The 20,667-nt window shown below is 39.4% G+C and overlaps 1 long non-coding RNA gene and 1 pseudogene across 1 annotated transcript in view; both read left to right on the top strand.

Moving 5' to 3' along the window:
• Positions 1-13,860, top strand: part of LOC108943697 (uncharacterized) — a 51,281-nt gene extending 37,421 nt beyond the window's left edge. The window contains exon 2 of the long non-coding RNA XR_011408380.1: positions 13,481-13,860. This is a non-coding gene — a long non-coding RNA (uncharacterized lncRNA). The remainder of the gene's footprint in view (positions 1-13,480) is intronic.
• LOC104100190 (pentatricopeptide repeat-containing protein At2g20710, mitochondrial-like) lies at positions 6,194-7,248 on the top strand (annotated as a pseudogene).
• Positions 13,861-20,667: the final 6,807 nt, after the last annotated feature.

Consider the following 20,667-nt stretch of genomic DNA (forward strand, 5'->3'; position numbering starts at 1 on the left):
TCTTCCGGGTGGGCGATGACAAGGTGGTTTTCCATGTATGCAAATCTATGAGGCAACCAAATAGCAATGAAGTTTGTTCGTTTGTGGACTTAATGATTAAGGTGATTGTTGATGATGTTATTGCCATGATGAATGTTGATGATACTTTGGAGGCTGTATTGCTTAATCATGATGATGATGATGATGAGAAGGAAGGCTATGTGGAATGTGTAAATGCATTACAAGGAATGTGGTCGTACAATCATGAACCTCGAAAATTGTCCTTAGATCTTGAGAACCGGAAGACTCCTCCAACAAAGCCCTAAATCGAGGAGCCTCCCACTTTGGAGTTAAAGCCATTGCCTCCATATCTCAGTTATGAATTTCTTGGGCCATGTTCTACTTTACTGGTTATTCTTTCCTCTTGTTTGACTAACGTGCAGGTAGACTCTACTTTAGCGGTGCTACAAAAGAAGAAGAAAGCTATAGGATGGACATTGGCGGATATTCGGGGTATAAGCCCCGCCTTTTGCATGCACAAGATTATTTTGGAGGAGGATGTCAAACCCTTCTTTGAACATCAAAGAAGATTAAATGAATCAATGCAAGAGGTGGTGAAGAAAGAGATCATAAAATGGTTGGATGACGGGGTTGTTTACCCCATTTCTGATAGTTCGTCGACCTCTCTGGTGCAATGTGTCCCAAAGAAAGGGGCATGAATGTGGTCACAAATAACAAGAACGAGTTGATCCCCACAAGAATGGTGACCGGGTGGAGATTGTGTATGGACTATCGGAATCTCAACAAAGTCACTCGGAAAGATCATTTCCCACTCCCATTCCTTGATCAAATGTTTGATAGATTGGTCGGTCGAGCTTTCTATTATTTCCTTGATGGATATTCCGGCTACAATCAAATTTTTATTGCTCCGGAGGACCAAGAGAAGACTACTTTCACTTGTCCCAATGGTACTTTCGCATTCTCGTGAATGCCATTTGGGTTATACAATGCACCGATGACTTTTCAATGGTGTATGATAACCATCTTCACCGACATGGTGGAGGATTTTCTTGAGGTCTTCATGGATGACCTTTTCGTGGTCAGAAATTCTTTTGATGATTGCTTGAACAACTTGGATAAGGTCTTGGCAAGATGTGAGGCAACAAACTTAGTTTTTAATTGGGAGAAATATCACTTCATGGTCGAGGAAGGCATTGTCCTCGGCCACAAAATTTCAAAGCATGGTATTGAGGTCGACAAGGCCAAAATAGAGGTGATCTCTAAACACCCACCCCCTACATCCGTGAAGGGAGTGAGGATCTTCTTGGGTCATGCGGGGTTCTATCGCCGATTCATCAAGGATTTTTTTCGAAGTGGTGAACCCCTTGTGTAAACTGTTGGAGAAGGATGCCAAGTTCCATTTCAATGAGGACTGTATGAAAGCATTCGAATTGCTCAAGGTCAAATTGACTACTACTCCCATTATCACCGCACCAGATTGGATCTTGACTTTTGAGCTCATGTGTGATGCAAGTGATGTGGCGGTTAGAGCAGTTTTGGGGTAACGTATCAACAAAATCTTCCATCCGGTCTACTATGCTAGCAAGACCATGAATGATACCCAAGTCAACTACACAGTGACCGAAAATGAGCTACTTGCTATTGTCTTTGCTATGGAGAAGTTTCGCCCGTACTTGATGGGTAAAAAGGTGATTGTCCACACCGATCATGCAACACTTTGGTAATTAATGAGCAAAAGGGATTCAAAGGCAAGTTTAATGCGGGGGTGCTTCTATTTCAAGAGTTTGATCTAGATATTCAAGACTGCAATGGTAGTGAAAACCAAGTGGCGAACCACTTGTCTCGTTTAGAGGCGGAGGGGAGGCCACATGATGACCCTGAGATAAATGATTCCTTCCCCGACGAGCAACTTCTAGCCATTTCAATGACCGGGATTCCATGGTTCGCCGACTTAGCAAATTATCTATTGAGTGGTATTGTATCGAATGAGTTCTCTTCAAACCAAAGGAAGAATCTCAAACTGGATTGCCTTGACTATTATTGGGATGATCCATATGTCTTCCGGATTTGTACCGATGATGTGATTTGACGATGTGTACCGGAGGAAGAACAAGTGGAAATTCTTGAGGCTTACCACTATTCACCATATGGTGGTCACCATGGTGGAGCTAGAACTGCAACAAAAGTGATGAGTTGTGGATTCTATTGGCTTACTCTTTACAAGGACGCTAGCGATCTCATCAAGCATTGTGATGAATGTCAAAGGGACGGTGGGATTTCTAAGAAAAATGAGATGCCCCTCACCATCATCTTGGATATTGACATTTTTTATGTGTGGGGCATTGATTTCATGGGTCCATTCGTGAGCTCTTGTGGGAATATTTATACTTTGGTAGCTGTGGATTATGTGTCAAAGTGGGTTGAAGCCGTGTCTTTACCCAACAATGAAGCTCGAAGTGTGGTGCAATTTTTGAAAAAGAACATCTTCACAAGATTCGGTACTCCGAGGGCCATTATTAGTGATGGGGGATCGCACTTTTGTAACAAAGCTTTTGATACCTTACTCACCAAGTATGGTGTCACTCACAAAGTCTCGACCCCCTATCATCCTCAAGCAAGCGGTCAAGTGGAAGTCTCCAACCGGGAGATCAAGAGTATTTTGTCAAAGACAGTGAATGCCAACCGGACGGATTGGTCAAAGAAACTTGATGATGCTCTTTGGGCTTATAGGACGACTTACAAAACACCGATTGGTATGTCTCCATACCGGTTAGTGTTCGGAAAAGCTTGTCACCTTCCGGTGGAACTTGAGCACAAGGCTATGTGGGTATTGAAGAAGCTTAATCTTGAATGGGATGTCGCCGCCAACTTAAGGGTGGCACAATTAAATGAGCTTGATGAATTCTGGTACCATTCTTATACAAGTTCGTCCTTATATAAGGGCAGATGAATTACCTCCATGACAAGTACATCCGGAACAAGGAGGTCAAATAAGGTGATATTGTATTATTGTTCAATTCTCGGTTACGAATGTTCCCGTGAATGTTGAAGTCTAAGTAGAGTGGTCCGTTTGAGGTTGTGAATGTGACACCCTTTGGTGCATTAGACTTGAAGAACAAAAATGATGAAGTGTTTAGAGTCAATGGTCACCAGGTAAAGCATTATCTTGGAAAAGTTGATGATGGCCACGTCGTGGCGTTAATTCATTTCAAGTGATTGATGGTAATCTACGTCGTGGCGCGATGTTAAATCAAGTCCTTCTAGGAAGGCAACCCATGTTTGTTTTTATTTTTTTATTTTCTTCTTTTTTAGATAGGTTTTCTATTAAGCTAGCTGGTTTTGAAGTAAATTGTAGGAATGAGTGCGCATTGCAGGTACTGTGTTCGAAACAATTGGCCAAGTATTGAAAAAATGTGGACCGCACAATTTTGTATGCCACAACAGAGAAGAATCTGCGGCCGCACAACTGGAGACCCAAAACTCCAAGTCTCTGAAGTTTTGAATTGTATAGAAAAGGCCAGTCTGCGGCCGTACATAAAATTGTGTGGAACGCACAAATTTATGCGGACGCACTCACTTTTTTGCGGACCGCAGAACTTCAGCAAGGTTTAGGTAAAGAGTGAGGACCGCACTCAAAATTGTGTGACCGCACTCACCTTCAATTTTAACCGAGTTTGGTCAACCTATTAATAGGACCTCATTGCACTATTTACAACTTTACACACTCTGAACTTTTAATACCTAAGAAAGCACAGTGCACACAAAGTACCTCACAATCCACATTCATTTCATCAGTGTAGATTCTTACCTGCATCCTTCATCACTGGTATGTTCAATCCATGTTTAGATTTTTCAATTTTTTTAGTTTTTGTTCTTAATTAGTATAGTTATTTTTAGACCTAAAATGTCAAATGTTCTTCATGTGTGCTTGAAATTGTGTAGGTAATTTCAAGTGTGCTCATTGGGACTGGGTAGATCATTCATCATGTTTTATATGAAAATACCATGTTTAAATTGTGCAAATAATTGCAAAACCTAAGTCAGTGCCGTTTTATTTTTGATTGTGCGACTGTACACAAAATTGTACGGTCCGCAGATCTTGAGTTAGGGCAGAATGTGATACATGAAAAGTAAGGGCCGCACTCAAAATTGTGCGGTCCGCGGAAAAATATGTGCGACCACACTTCTGAACTTCAGAGAACCAGTAGTTTGAACCTGGTTTTGTGCGGCCACACTCAAAATTGTGCGGTCCGCGGAAATATGTATGCGACCATACTTTTGGAACTTCAGAGAACCAGTAGTCTGAACCTGGTTCGTAAATTATACTACAACTTCGTAAGTATATTATATGTCATGTGTTCGTCTTCTTCTTCGAGTTTCAATCATAAATTCAGCCAAAATCAAGTCTAATCTTCACCAAACACCCTCAAAATTGAGATATAAACTCCAAACAATATTCCTAATTATTTGCAACAACACCCAATCCAAACAAATAATGATTTTCGAAAACCCAAATTCGAATTTAAAGCTTCAAAGCTTTTTAATGGTTGTCAATGGTGGAGAGTAAAATACCTTCAAAATTTATTGAGTCAACATCTATACCAGTCCTTGTTGTCCCACTATGACATAATGCAAAAGGCTAAAATTTCCATAAAACACATGACAATGTAACTTATCTAGAATCTCTTATATTGAAGTTGGGGTAGTCTGGGTAAGAATTCAAAAATGGTTAAAGCGACGTAATGGAGCTTTAAATACGTTTGCTCGTTTTTTTGTTGGTATGCTTTAATTTTCTAAAATTCTATGAATTTCAGAACGTTAGTAATTAGTATATCCCCAGCTACGTGTAATGTGGAAATATGATAGGGAAAGAGGAGAGGAGAGAAAAAATAAAAAAAAGTGTAACTGAATCTCTCAAATTAAGGCACTAATAATGAGTTGTATATAAATTGTAAGAAAAACTTGTTTAGGACGGATAATATACAAAACTAGAACAATTTTGGTAAATAAATTTCAAATATTGTATAGGGACGAAAATATCCCAATTTTTAAAGGGGTAGTGATGTCCCTGAGCCCTAGGGACCTTTCTTAGTTCAATTTGGGCGAAGTGCACAAATCGTTTTAGGACCCTATTTAAAGAATGACCAAAATTTACAATTTTTTTAAAATTTAGTCACCTCAGAATCAACTTCAAACATGCAAGTGTAAAGTTGAAATTGAGGGTCTGAAGTTGGAGTCTGCCACAGCTTAACTTCAGATCTCAAGTTGAACTTTCAAGTTTAGACCTGGGATTTGAAGTTAGAGCCCAACTTCAGACCCATATGTCTGAATTTGAATTTTGGTCTTCAAACTTCAGACCTTCTAATATGAAATTAGGCTTTTGCAGAGCGCAACTTTAGAACCGTAGCTAAGAAGCAGCAGCAACAACAACAACAACAAGAGGTTCAGTCTGAAGTAGCCAAAGCTAGCTAAATTTTAATTAATTTTAAAACTAGATATATGATTTAAGTAAGGGTGCTACAAGTGGCTACTCGATGTCATTTCTATGTTTCAATTTTGAATTATTTAGATTGTATAGTGAGAATATGAAATACTTGAATCAACTCATTTTTAATAACCCGCCCAAGCTTAAATTCTTTTTTCCATGGAAGTTCCTTAGCTGATCTTGGTGTAGAGACAAACACCAACCAACCTCATGTCGCCACCTGTCTCCTGGAGTGACATGAGACGAACCATACTTTTGTCTTAACTAAACGGCTAAACCAACATAATAAAACAGGAACTGCACAAGTTTACTCTATGAGACAACTCTTAGGATAATATTTAATATATTGGCTTAGCTTTTTACACTGATATGATTCCTTTAATTATTTAACACCAGAAAAAAGGTAAAATTTTCTGACATAACAATTTTATCTTAGTAGGCATAAATTTATCCCAGCAATCAGCTGAAAAGATGAAAAAGATCCCCAATATTTAAGATTTGCGTGTGAAGTGAACTAAAAGTAGTCTAAATAGGGGTCGTTTGGTTGGGAAATAAGCTATTCCATGATTAATTATCTCGGGATTAGTTATCCCGGGATTGTTACCTCACTCTCATATAGGGATAAAAAAATACTACAATTCCAGGATAACTAATTCTGGGATTAGTTATACCATAATTTTAGTCCACCTAAACGTGGGATAAACTCATCCCAAATTTAATCGTGAGATTAATTATCCCTTATCACTCGTACCAAACGAACGATGAGTGTTTACTTCATGATCATTGACTCAATATATAATGCCTTGGCAATGAAATTCATTGACACTAACGTAAAGACATTCTTAATAATTTGAAGCAAACTATGCAACATAAAATAATACTTTAAAAAGAAAAATAAAATTCAAGCATGCAACTGAGGATTGAATAACTAGATTTGTTTCAGCCATGGCTGTACTCACTTCAAAAGTTAAGTGCCATATTGGTCTAGGTTCCAGCAAAACTTTTTGTTTTTCCCCCTTGTTTCTATGTTGAGTCAGAGATTCATTTTCTGCTTCTTATTTTTGTGTCAGATTTATGAATGGATTAACAACTCGAAGCATATTTATATATCACGTGGAGATGTGGCAGTCCGACTAGATTTGATATCAAAAGCTCATGGTCTGGAAGCAGCAGAGGAGTATTTCGTTAGCATTCCAGATAATCTGAGATCTTCTTATGTATATGGGGCTCTTTTGAACTGCTATGCTGATACAAAATCATTGATAAAAGCACAAGGTACAATGCAAAAGATGAGGGATATGGGGGATGCTAATCTACTGACTTACAATGTTATGATGAACCTCTATGCTAAAATGGGAGACCTTGAGAAACTATACTCGTTAGTGCAAGAGATTAGATAAGGGAATTAGTGGTAATGTAATCTCCTATACTATCCGCCTAAATGCATATGCTTCTGTTCCTGATGTAAAGGAGATGGAGAAACTTTTAATTAAGATGGAAGAGGATTCTCTGCTGATTGATTGAAATATTTATGCAGTCGCTTCCAATGGATACATGAAAGCTGGTGATGTAGAAAAGGCTTTAGAGGTATTAAAAAAATGCCATCACCTAAGTAAGGGAAAAAAAATGCAAGGCTTGCTAATGAAAGAATGCTTTCCCTCTATGCTAGTATGGGTAATAAGAATGATGTCTATCGTATATGGAAGAAATTAAAGAATAGAGGTAAAGTCTATAGTTCAAATTATCTTTCCATGATAAGTGGACCTGAAGTATTTTCCAAAAAAGAAGAAAGGAATGCTCCTAGGCACTTTTCCCGAGAATTTTCTCTCTTGTACTTCCTAGGTTTGCAGAACACCTTTTCCAGCGATCTTCTACCGGAAACACCTTTTTGTTTTCTTAACCCTATTCAGTTTTCACCTTCTGTGACACTGATTCAAACCTTTTTCTTTCGTTCCTGGCTAGAGGTTGCTGGCGATGGGGGAAAGCAGAATTTATTTCAATGCGGGATTTAAATCCTTTAATATCACCAGATGGACATCTGACATGATCATTTGGTACGAATGGGTGGAAAAAATCCGCAATATGATGCGACGTTCATCCATGAGCAACAAGATCATGGAGTGGATCTGCCTTATTCTAAAAGAAGCTTCGAAAGATCAGAAGAATGTGGTCAGGAGATGGAGAACCAAGGACCACATGACGGAATATTTTTGTACTAAAAAGTACAATGCTCATGGCAGATACATGAGCATTTTATCCTTACAAGGGGAAGGAAGATCGGTATTAATTATACCTGAAATAGCTTTGAATGTTGGCTGGAAAGACATTGAATTTAAGATAGAAAGCTTCATTAAATGCTCTCCCCTCTTGAAGATGGTCAAGCCTCAACTGAAGACAACTACCCCTATGCTAAAGCTGTTAAAGATAGTAAATGGAAGTCCAAAAACCTTCGCGAAGCTGCTGTCAGTTCCAAGGAAGGCCACATCATTATCTCTGAATCATCCGGAACAAAAAATGTTGGTTTGCTGAATAGATGTTTAGTTGGGTATTTGGGGAAGGAAACCTCAGAGAAACCCACTCTATCAGATATTAGAAGATGGAACTCTGTTAACTAGAAAATAACCTTTGGTGTTAACATTTATGAGAAGATGGGCGACCTATTTCTATTCGAGTTTCCTAATAGGAATATGGTAGAGAAGACACTCCAAGCTGAATGGAGATGGAAGAACTCTAAATTGTTTTTGGAGTGGTGGAACCCCATAGCTGGATACATCTCTGATTATACTTCAGTCAAAAATATTTGGATCAGAGCTATTGGTGTTCACGTTCATTTTTGGTCCCAAAAAGTCTTCCAAGAAATTGGGGATTTGTGTGGTGGTTGGATTGCTACGAAGGAAGAGACTGAATTAAAGAACCATCTAAAATGGGCAAGGATTCAAATCATAGGCGACGGTCAGAATACACCAAACGAGGTAGTCATCGAGAGAAATGGCAATAAATTCTATATCCCTATCTGGGTGGAGAGACAACCAAGATTTGACCTAATTTCACATTCAAAGAAGAGGTTGCTGGAGAAGAAGAGAAAGCAGTCGCTTTCGTGGAGGAAGAAGTCGTAGAATTGGACCAAGCAAATACCTGCTGGACTAAACGATCAAACGCTATAAGGACGTACTTGACAGACGTACTTTTAGGGATTTGAAGATGAGAAATAACGTGGGAAGTACTAGTGTTACAGCTTATTGGAATGAGATGGGAAGAGCATGTGACCTACAGGTAGAGGGTTCAATTGACATCTTTTCTAAATTGGGACTTTTACCCAAGCCCTGATTTGAAGATACCCTTAATAATAATTTTGGGCCAGAGTTTGCATCCAGACCTGAAGAGTCTCTTAAAAATAATGTTGGGCCAGACCTAGCAAGCCAATGGAAGAAATAAGAGGCATATCATTGGCTGAACTACTGAATTCTCTAATCCATAACAGAGATAGATTCAGCCGATACAACAAATCCCAAGTGAGATGCACTCTTATTCAAAACCAGTGATGCATGCAGAAATTTCGGAAGCAAGGGAAGAGCTAGAGAAAGAAGATAGGGGAAAATTCAAAGAGAAGGATGCAAAATTACTTATGATGGAAGAATAGGATAACAAAGACACATATGTGGATGTGTTGCAACAAACTCTTCCCCTTCTACTCCTATTTATAACAAGATATCAGTAGACCCTACTCGAATTGAATCAACTGGTGAGAATTGTCAGCCTACGTTAGAAGAAGCTCGAACAAAAGAGAACAAAAAAGACCACTAAACTCTTGCGTAGAGTTGTCTGTTACAGTAATGGAGGAACCAAAGATTAATTGCGACAGTGTAGAATTGGGCAATTATGGGGAACTCTAGGAAGTCGAGGAAGTCAAACCAATTTTGGTTCAACAAGATGAGTGCTCAGACAAAGAAGCAGAGACGTCTATTTGGGTGCGTCAACTCTTACTCAAGCTAAGAAAACTATTTGGAGCTGACTTTCAGGGTCATGAGGAAGAATCCATGGAACTTCTCATGCAGATTGATAGTAGCAGAAAGGTAAGAAATATGGAATCACAGATTAATATCAAGAAGAGCAGGTTCAAGGGGTCACAAGAACTGAAAGGGTTGGCCTCTTTTGGTCTTAAATTCAAAAGCAATGGAAATAGGAGCCGGGGAAGGGTTTAGCCTTAATTTATCAATGAAGCTCAAACTAGTCACATGGAATATGAGGGGATTAAATAAAATGGATAATAGGAGGTTGGTGAAGAATTCTATTATCGATTGGATGCAGACATTATATGTTTTCAAGAAACAAAACTTGAAGGGGATGTAGAAGATATTGTTAATTATATTTGGGGAGGAAGATAGGCAAGTTATGCCTGTTTAGAAGCCCGTGGTACTAGAGGTGGAATCGTGATGATATGGGATAAGAGGGTATGGAAATGGGAGATTATTTAGATTGGGCCATACACTCTGACTTACAGATTTGAAGGCAAGTTACAGATCTTTGAATGTCATATTATAGGAATGTATGCCCCTAATAGTGACATTGAAATAAAAGAGGTTTGAGGGGAAATAAGTGTTGTGAGGGGTCTGATGGAGGGTCCATGGGCTATTTGTGGGGATTTCAACATTGTTAGATTCTCCACGGAGAAATGAAATTGCAGGAGAAGGTCCATAGCTATGGTGGAATTCTCAAACTTCATAGAGGACACGAGTCTCATTGATCTTCAGCTAGAAGGAGGTACTTATACTTGGTACAAAGGGAAAACTCACACCACTGCATCAAGAATTGACAGAATCTTGATCTCTGAAGAATGGGATGACAGTTTTAGCAATATCAAACAATCCATCCTTCAGAGAGTGACATCTGATTATATTCCTATTGTTTAGCATTGTGGAAACTGGGACCAACCAAAGTCATATTTCAAGTTTGACAATTAGTGGTTGAACTCTGATGGCTTGTTGAAAGAATCAAGAATTGGTTGACATCATTTGACTTCGCAGGAAAACCTGATTATATTCTGGCTTGTAAATTGAAGGCCTTGAAAGGAAAACTAAGAGAGTGGAGCAAAAGAAGCCAAGACAACTTGAAGGTTCAAAAATCAGACCTTCTTAATCAACTGGTTGTACTGGACATAATACTAGAAGTCAGAAGTCTAACTGAGGGGGAAATGATGGAGAAGGCATCACTACTGATGAAATATGAAGAACTTCTGAAGAATAAAGAAGTGGCATGGAGGCAAAGGTCCATGACTATTTGGCTCAGAGAATGAGATATGAATGCAAAGTTCTTCCATAAGACCGCCAATGCTCACAAAAGATGCAACAACATTGATCACTTAATGATCCAAGATGAATCAATCACAAAACCACAAAGAATAAAAAATATGATAGTAAAATTCTACAAAAAAACTCTACACTGAAACTGAAGAATGGAGACCTGCAAGTAATTTTAGGAGTTGTCCAACAATAACTGAGCAAGATAAGAATTTACTACAAAGCAGATTTGATGAACAAGAAGTTTTGGGTGTTTGATGTTGTGTGTTGTGGACAAGGCACCAAGACCTGATGGCTTTACAATGGGATTCTTTATTAAATGTTGGGAGGTGCTTAAACTGGACATCATGGATGTGTTTTACAATTTCCATTCCCATGGTTTATTTGAGAGGAGTTTCAATGCAACTTACATTGCCTTATCCCCAAGAAGAATGGTGCAAAGGAATTGATGGACTTCAGACCTATAAGCCTAAAAGGGAGCATTTACAAGATTATTGCAAAAGTCTTGACTGAGAGGCTGAAGAAGGTGATGGAAAAGTTGGTAGATTCTCAACAAATGGTATTCATAAAAGGAAGGCAAATAATGGATGCTATATTAATAGCCAATGAAGCAGTAGACCCAAGACAGAAGCAGAAGAAGCCTGGTATCCTTTGCAAGCTAGATATTGAGAAAGCATTCGACCATGTGAATTGGAAATTCTTACTAAGCATATTACAACAAATGAGATTTGGAGTGCAATGGATTAAATGGATAAAATTCTACATATCTACTGTCAAATTCTCAGTCATTATCAATGGTTCTCCAGAAGGATTCTTTCCTGCTCAGAGAGGTCTAAGGCAAGGTGATCCCTTGTCACCTTTTCTTTTCATAATAGCCATGGAAGGTTTAAACAACATGGTTAAAACAGCCAAACTCAATGGGTGAATTAAAAGCTTTGAGATATCCATGAATGGTCACAACAATCAGGAGATTACACATCTTCAATATGTTGATGACACCTTGATCTTCTGTGATGCAGAAGTGAAACAACTGAGAGTTTTGAGGATTATACTGATTCTTTTTAAGGCATTTTTGGGCTGCACATTAATTAGAGGAAGAGTCATCTCTTCCCGATCAATGAAATAACAAACATGGAGGATTTGGAAGTGATCCTGGAGGGAGAAGTTGGGACCCTCCCTACTACTTATCTGGGTATTCCATTGGGGACCAAGTCAAAATCTACTGGAATATGGAACATTATCCTGGGGAAATGTGAGAAAAAGCTGTCAAGATGGAAGTATCGATATTTGTCAATGGGAGGAAGGCTCACTCTGATTAACTCAGTATTAGACTCACTGCCAACCTATACGATGTCCCTTTTCCCATTCTTGTGGGAGTCATTCAAAGACTGGACAAAATAAGAAGGAATTTTCTGTGGCAAGGTAAAAAAGAGAAAAAGGTCTATCATCTGGTCAAGTGGAAAGCGGCAATTCTCAGCAAAGCTCAAGGTGGATTGGGAATTAGAAATTTGAAGAATCACAGCAAAGCCCTCAAATTAAAGTGGTTATGGAGGTACTCTCAAGCCCCTCAAAGTTTATGGAGGAAAGTTATCAAAGCCAAATATGAAGTAGAAGACAACTGGATGACTAAATCAGTTAACTCGGCTTATGGAGTTAGTCTTTGGAGGTCTATAAGGGTATTATGGCCGGATTTAAAAAAACAAGTCTCTATTAGAGTGCTAAGTGGTAGCATGACATCCTTTTGGAATGATAATTGGCTAGGGAATGGAGCTCTGAAGGATTTATTCCCCGACATATATGTTCTAGCTCATCACCAACAAAGATCTATAGCTGAAATGTGGTCACCTCAAGGTTGGGTACTGATACTCAGAAGAGACTTGAATGATTGGGAGATAAATAGAATGATTGAGTTCTATAAACAACTAGACAACTTCACAGAAATTGAAAATGGAGATGACACATTGAGATAGCAGGGATATAGCAGTGGAAAATTCAGTGTCAATGCAACCTAAAAAATGATAAACCAACCAAGACCTCAAGTCACCAACTGGACCTGGAAACATATTTGGAAGACTAAGGTTACATGCTTCTCATGGTTACTGGCAACGGAAGCTGTGCTCACACATGAAAACATAAACAAGAGGAAGTGGACTCTTTACTCAAGATGTTTTCTTTGTGAAAACGAAGTGGAAACAGTTGGTCACCTATTTTTGCACTGTAGGATAACTGATCAGTTATGGAAGATCTTCATTAATCTCAGAGGCATAGCCTGGACAATGCCTAAAAAGATTATTGAAGCTCTATTTAGTTGGAAAGAAGCTGGAGCTGAAGCAGATAACAAAAATAGATGGAGGATGGTCCCTGCTTGCATTTGGTGGACAATTTAGAAAGAAAGGAACTCTAGATGCTTCGAGAACAACAACAACACAGTGCAAATGATCAAACTTAACTGTATTAAGTTTTTTTGTTTTTGGTGTAACCAGTTCTACCCGGAGGATACTGTATCTATCTTAGACACATTAGGTTCCTGTTAGAAATGTAGACTAGTTTACTCTCTTTTGCTCACTTGTATATATGGTTTCAGTACAACCCATGTACTGTTTTGCATTTAATACATACAATATGTTACCTTCTAAAAAAAAAGTTAAATGATACTAATGGTGCAGAGAAGATATTTGTCGAGTTGGAAGCGAAAGAGGTATATTTTGATGCTAGAATTCCAAATTTGCTCATAGCCCTTTACTGTAGAAAGGATCAATTGGGAAAGGCTGAATCTATTATAGAAAGACTCTTGGAGAGTGGGAAGAGGCCAAACTATAGGACATGGGATCGTCTGGCCGACGCTCAGAAATTATTCACACAATCAGATGGAGAAGGCAGTTGAAACATTGAAGAAAGCAATCTTGGCAAGTATGCCACTGCGGAAACCAAATATTCATAGTTGGGCTCTGTGCATTGATTACTTGCAGTCGAATGGAGATGTTGAAAGAGCAAAAGAGATTAAAAGATTTCTCAAGGAGAGAGGCATCTTCTCATCAGGTTATAAAAAAGCTGGAGAACTACAATAGAAATGGAAAAGGTGGGTCTGAAGAACTTGATGAAATGGAAGAAGAAATTTGAGGAGACGGGATTATGACTGTTGCAGGAATATCTCTAGGGGACTGGATGGAGGATCAATTGTGTTAAATATCATACTGTTCACATTTGACAAATACCGTATGTATATAGGTGGATATATATTGTAGGCATATAAATTTTATCAAAGTTAAATCCAATAAAATAACTTGTACGTACCATATTTTAAATGCAAGATATATTATGCCAAATAAATATTATGGGCTAATATTGCTGAATTAATTATATAAGTCCAATACATATGGGTTAAATAAATAGGTCTAAATCAATTAGGCTAGACCATTTAATTGAGTTACAAATAATGAGCTCATTTTATTAGGCCCAAGGCGTCATCTTCCTAGAGGCCCAATATGATGCCATGTGTCAAAGGATGTGGCATGCCAAGTCAAGCGGAATAGCCAATATGAACATGCCACATGTCAAAATGACAAGATATTCCCAGTCAAATTAAAAGGCCAATGAAACTATGGCACGTGTGCAAGTGACATGTTCTGGCCAATTAAATTGGGCCTTGTCACACTTTAATCTTATTGGTCGAAAAGAGTGTGTTCTCATCACAACTCTTCCCTTCCACAACTGTAAACGCTGCAGATTTCTCTAAAAGCTACAAGCATTCAAGTGTTCTAAGGATTAAAAGACCAAGACGAAAATTCAAGAACAAGCTGCAAGCCCTTGGATTAAAAATACGTCAAGATCAAGATCACAACGGAAGTTATAACAAGAAGACACAAGGGAGATCATGTATCAAATGCCACAATTCTCTGCAAACTGCAAGTGTTTACGCATTCAAGCACTTCTACACAAATTTCAAGTATTCAAGATCAAGAACGAAGTTAAATTAAATACAAGACGTTCAATATCAAGGCTACTTGTTGGTGATAGAATTCGTGGCAACCATCAAAGCGTTCGCAATGGATAAATCAAATTCAAATTCAAGATCCAGCTCAAAGACCCTTGAAATTATATTGGAGAAGTAATGTGTATTGGAAAAGCTCAAGATCAAGCTCAAAGACGCAATGTATACAGTCGAAATAGATTTCGGCCTCCATACGTTTGATCGAGTTCGAATGGTAAGTGATCGAAATGAGAGCTCGAAACAAGTTCTAGGGATAGTACATACAAGCCTCGAGCTCCAAGACTAATCGAGGAATCGGCTCGATATCATTATCAAGCCCATGACCAAATCGAACCGCAAGGAAAAGAGATTGTTGTCGGAGATGCACAGACCGATTAACACTCACCCCGAATGTCAAACTCGAACTCAAGGCCGAGGGATCGATCCAATTCCGAGCTCCAGCCAATATCGAGCTCGCAGACATCAGGGGCGGCCCAACCTCATCGGAGGCCTAAAGCAAAACCTTAATAAGGGGCCTTAATATATATATATATATATATATATATATATATATATATATATATATATATATATATATTAATGAACATATATATATAAAGTAGACATGTGAGGATGTGGAATTAAAAAAAATAAGAATTTAGTTTTATAAAGTACAGAAAATTAAATGAATTTAACGTTGATTGCATCACAACTGAAATGGGAGAACGTAGAAAACATAAGTGACTCCTTGTTTTTGGTAAGTCCCTTTCTATATTTGGTAACAATTCAACTTTAAATTTTTCATTTTACTATTAATGAGATAATTTCTAGCCCACAAATTTCTATGATTTATTTAAGATTACAAGTTTCAAAAGCCTTCCTTTATTTCATAAATTCTATGTCCAGTCAAACACTTTCATATAAATTGGAATGGAGAGAGTATAAATTATGTAAGGAAAATAAATAATAAGTTAGATTATTAGATATAGTTACATGAACAACTAATGAATAGAGAAATATAATTAAGTAAAATAGTAAAATAAGATTGACAGAAAACTATTTTAGTTATATTAATTAGAGGAAGAAATCGAGTTATTAAAAATTAATAGGACAATAAAAAAATTTATCAATAATAAAAGATAATTATATAAATAATATACTATTATATATAGAGATATAGTAATTTTGGGGCCCTTAAATTTTTTGGGGTCTAAAGCAAGTGTTTCACTTGCTTTAGGGTCGGGCCACTCCTGGCAGACATGAGCCGTTGCAACCGCACTAGGGGAGAGAATCTTGGCAGGAATCGAGGAAGAGATAATTCATCATGGGTTCTCCACTATATATTTTTTATTATAAATAAAGTAAGATCCCTCTACTATAAAGGGAGGAATCCTTGTAAGCACAAGGGGGTGGACACATTGTAAGAAAAGACTACTTCTATTTATTGAAGAATAAATCTCTTAAGCTTATTTTACTCAACATACTCATTCTTCTAGTTCAATAATTTGTATCTCATTTCTATAGCCAAGAATCCAAACATTTTCACTTCTACGTACGATTTATGTCAGGTTATATCACATATCCTTAGAACTACTTATAAATTCAACTATATCCGATTTTTCGGGTAAACAGTTTGGCGCCCACCGTGGGGCTAAGGATAACAGTGGTTGTTTGATACAAATCAGCAATACGCACCGGTTTACAACTCCGAATCAGCAATGGAAAATCCTCGATTCATGGCTTTACCTATCGACCACGAAGTCCGTCTTCAGGATGAAACCAACAATTTGATACCTAGGGCCGAAAGGCCACTTAACAATGTCACTGAAGCTCGAGTCAAAGTACCTGAAATCTGAGTCGAAGTACCACTAGATGTCAATTAAAAAGTGGCTCTTGAGACGAACCAACGTTTCGAACCAGAAAAAAGCATTCAGGACGGTACTCAATCTGTAGCTCGAGACGCCCATAACGTGGAGGAGAATGGAGTCATCTTACGGATGATCTTCGAGATGTTACAAGCCCAGCAAATAACGATAACTCAGTTGCAGAGCCAAATTCAGGTACAAAGCAGGCCGAATCTCGATCCGCTTTAGGAAATCACCTACGGAACGGAGCCAGCCATAGTGAAGTCAAACGAGCAAGAATCGGGAACTACTCCCGAAATTACCAAATAGCTCGAGGAACTCACAAAACGAGTCGAAGCCAACTATAAAAAAGTATAAACATATAATTCCAGGGTCGATCAGATCCCGGGAGCTCCACCAATGATAAAAGGGCTGGATTCGAAGAAATTCATCCAAAAGCCATTTCCCTCAAGTGCAGCCCCAAAACCAATCACCAAAAAATTACGTATGCCCGAAATTCCCAAATATAACGATATGACCGATCCCAACGAACACGTCACCTCTTACACATGTACCATCAAGGGTAATGATTTGGAAGACGACGAGATCGAATCCGTGTTATTGAAGAAATTTGGAGAGACCCTCTAGAAGGGAGTGATGATTTGGTATCATAATTTGCCCCCAGATTCCATCGATTCTTTTGCCATGTTAGCGAATTCATTGTAAAGGCACACGCTGGTGCCATAAAGGTTGCAACAAGGAAATCGGACCTCTTCAAAGTAAAGCAAAGCGGTAATGAAATGCTAAGGGAGTTCGTGTCCCGATTTCAAATAGAACGCATGGAATTGCCATCGGTCACAGACGACTGGGCCGTCCAAGCTTTCACCCAAGGGTTGAACGAGCAAAGTTCAATAGCATCATGATGGCTGAAGCAAAATTTGATCGAGTGTCCAGCAATGACTTGGGCAGATGTACACAACCGATATCACTCAAAACTCAGGGTCGAAGACGACCAGCTGGGAGCTACTTCCGGACCCATGCACCAAAATAGGGCAGCTATTAAAAACCAGAGGGATATCGACAGAGAACGAAGGTCGAACAAAGACCGATATCAACCATACGTCACAGATCGAATGAACAATGGCTCAGTACACAATTCCGCTCGAAACAATCGAAGGAGTAATCGAGGACAAAATTCTCGGGGGCTTATGAGTAAGAGTGGCTTCGATAAATATGGCGATCCTATAGAGGCACCTCGGCTATCGGAGTACAATTTCAGCGTCGATGCATCGGGCATTGTATCGGCAATCGGAAGAATCAAAGATACTAGGTGGCCCAGACCCATGCAAACCGACCCTTCCCAAAGAAACCCGAATTCGATGTGCACGTATCATGGAACGCATTGCCACAAGATCGAGGATTACAGACAATTAAGAGATGAGGTAGCCCGCCTATTCGATGAGGGCCACCTTCGAGAGTTCCTCAGCGACTGAGCCAGGAATCACTTCAGAGAAAGGGACGCCAGCAAAAGTGATAAACAAGAGGAACCTCTGCATATCATTCATATGATCGTCGGTGGGGTAGATACTCCGCAGGGACCCATGCTCAAGTACGGCAAGATACCGGCCACAGGGGGAAAATGAACTTGGGGTTATGTACCCGAGGGCACTTTATCATTCGGTATTGAAAAAGCCGAGGTCATCTCTCAACCTCACAACAACGCTCTAGTAATTTCTATTCTATTAAACAAAGCTCAAGTTAAGCGTGTTTTAGTGGATCCCGGTAGCTCTGCGAATATCATCCGATCTTGGATAGTGGAGCAGCTCAATTTACGAAATCAAGTCGTGCCCGCAGCTCGGGTCTTGAACGGTTTCAATATGGCCAGTGAAACGACTAAAGGGGAGATTACTCTACCAGTGAATGTAGCTGAAACCATCCAAAATACCAAGTTCCACCTAATCGAAGGGGATATGAGGTACAATGCCCTACTCGGAAGACCTTGGATCCACAATATGAAGGCAGTGCCTTCGACCCTCCACCAAGTAATGAAATTTCCTACGTCGGACGGCGTGAAAACAATATATTGGGAGAAACATGTTGCGAAGGAAATGTTTGCGGTCGATAAGGTAACACTGATGCCTACGCTATCGGTCTCGGAAATATCGAGCACTAAAGATAGACGAGAAACCAAATAGCAATCACAGCCACCAGTCTCGACCGAACCGATGGAACAGGAAATAGAGGATGACAAGGAAGAGTTTCTGACAACTCGAGCTTTCATCATCCCCGACGACTCCGACGCCACCAAATCTATGATCGAAGAACTGGAGCAGGTTATATTAATCGAAAATCTGCCCGAGAAAAAGGTATACTTGGGAACGGGATTGACCCCCGAACTCAGGGAAAAGCTCATTTGATTTCTTATTGATAACACAGACTATTTTGCTTGGTCCTATTTAGACATGGCAGGGATCCCACCGCCGATAACAACGCACCAGCTGAGCTTGGACCCTAGGTTCAAACTGGTGAAGCAAAAGAGAAGACCTCAGTGCGAGGTAAAACACGTATTTGTAAAGGATTAGGTAACTAAACTTCTCAAAATAGGATCAATTCGGGAGGTAAAATATCCCGAGTGGTTAGCCAACGTAGTTGTAGTCCCTAAAAAGGGGAACAAACTTAGAATGTGCATAGATTATAAAGATCTAAACAAATCATGCCCCAAAGATTCTCTTCCACTGCCTAGCATCGATCGCATGATCGATGCCACAGCCGGCCACGAGATCCTTACTTTTCTCGACGCCTACTCCGAGTACAATCAGATTCGAATGAACCCGGAGGACCAGGAAAAGACTTCATTTATCACCAAGTACGGAACCTATTGTTATAATGTAATTCCATTCGGGCTAAAAAACGCAAGAGCTACTTACCAATGCCTAGTGAATAAAATGTTCGAAGAACAAATAGGTAAGTCGATGGAAGTTTACATTGATGACATGTTAGTTAAGTCCCTGCGCGCAGAGGACCATTTGACTCATTTGCAGGAAACGTTCAAGATCTTAAGGAAAAACAACATGAAGCTCAACCCTGAGAAATGTGCTTTCGGGGTTGGATCGGGCAAGTTCCTTGGTTTCATGGTATTGAATCGGGGAATCGAGATCAACCCCGACAAAATTAAGTCTATCGAAGACATCACCATCGTGGATAGCGTGAAAGCAGTGCAAAGGCTGACCAAGCGGATAGTTGCCTTAGGCCGATTCATTTCGAGGTCATCAGATCGAAGCCACAAATTCTTCTCCCTACTTAAAAGGAAGAACAATTTTGCCTGGACCCCAGAATGCCAACAGGCACTAGAACAATTGAAGCGGTACTTATCGAGCCCACCACTACTTCACACTCCGAGGACAGATGAGAAGTTGTACTAATACTTGGCGGTATCGGAAATCGCGCTAAGTGGCATCCTAATTTGAGAAGAACAAGGTGCACAATTTCCTGTTTATTGTGTAAGTCTGACCTTAGGGGAAGCAGAGGCTAGATACCCTCACTTAGATAAATTAGCACTTGCACTAATAAGTGCCTCTAGAAAGTTAAGACCATACTTTCAATGTCACCCCATATGCGTTTTGACCACTTACCCACTTCGCAATATTTTGCACAAGCCCGAACTATCGGGTCGATTGGCCAAATAGGCCGTTGAACTCAATGGGGTACGATATCGAATATCAACCCCGTACGACTATTAAGTCCCAAATTTTAGCGGATTTGTTGCCGATTTAGCGCCAACCCTCATACCCGAAGTTGAAAAAGAACTCTTGTTAAATTCGGGTACGTCGTTAGGGGTTTGGAGCCTCTACACAGATGGAGCTTCAAATGTGAAGAGGTCCGGGCTTGGCATCGTACTGAAACCTCCCACATGTGGCATTATTAGACAATCCATCAAAACCACTAGATTAACTAACAATGAGTCTGAGTACGAGGCCATGATTGCAGGTCTCGAGCTAGCTAAAATTCGTTGGAGCAGAAGTCATTGAAGCCAAATGTGACTCTTTACTAGTGGTGAACCAAGTAAACAAA

The sequence above is a fragment of the Nicotiana tomentosiformis genome, chromosome 6 (genome assembly GCF_000390325.3).
Source record: "Nicotiana tomentosiformis chromosome 6, ASM39032v3, whole genome shotgun sequence".
Classification (NCBI taxonomy): domain Eukaryota; kingdom Viridiplantae; phylum Streptophyta; class Magnoliopsida; order Solanales; family Solanaceae; genus Nicotiana; species Nicotiana tomentosiformis.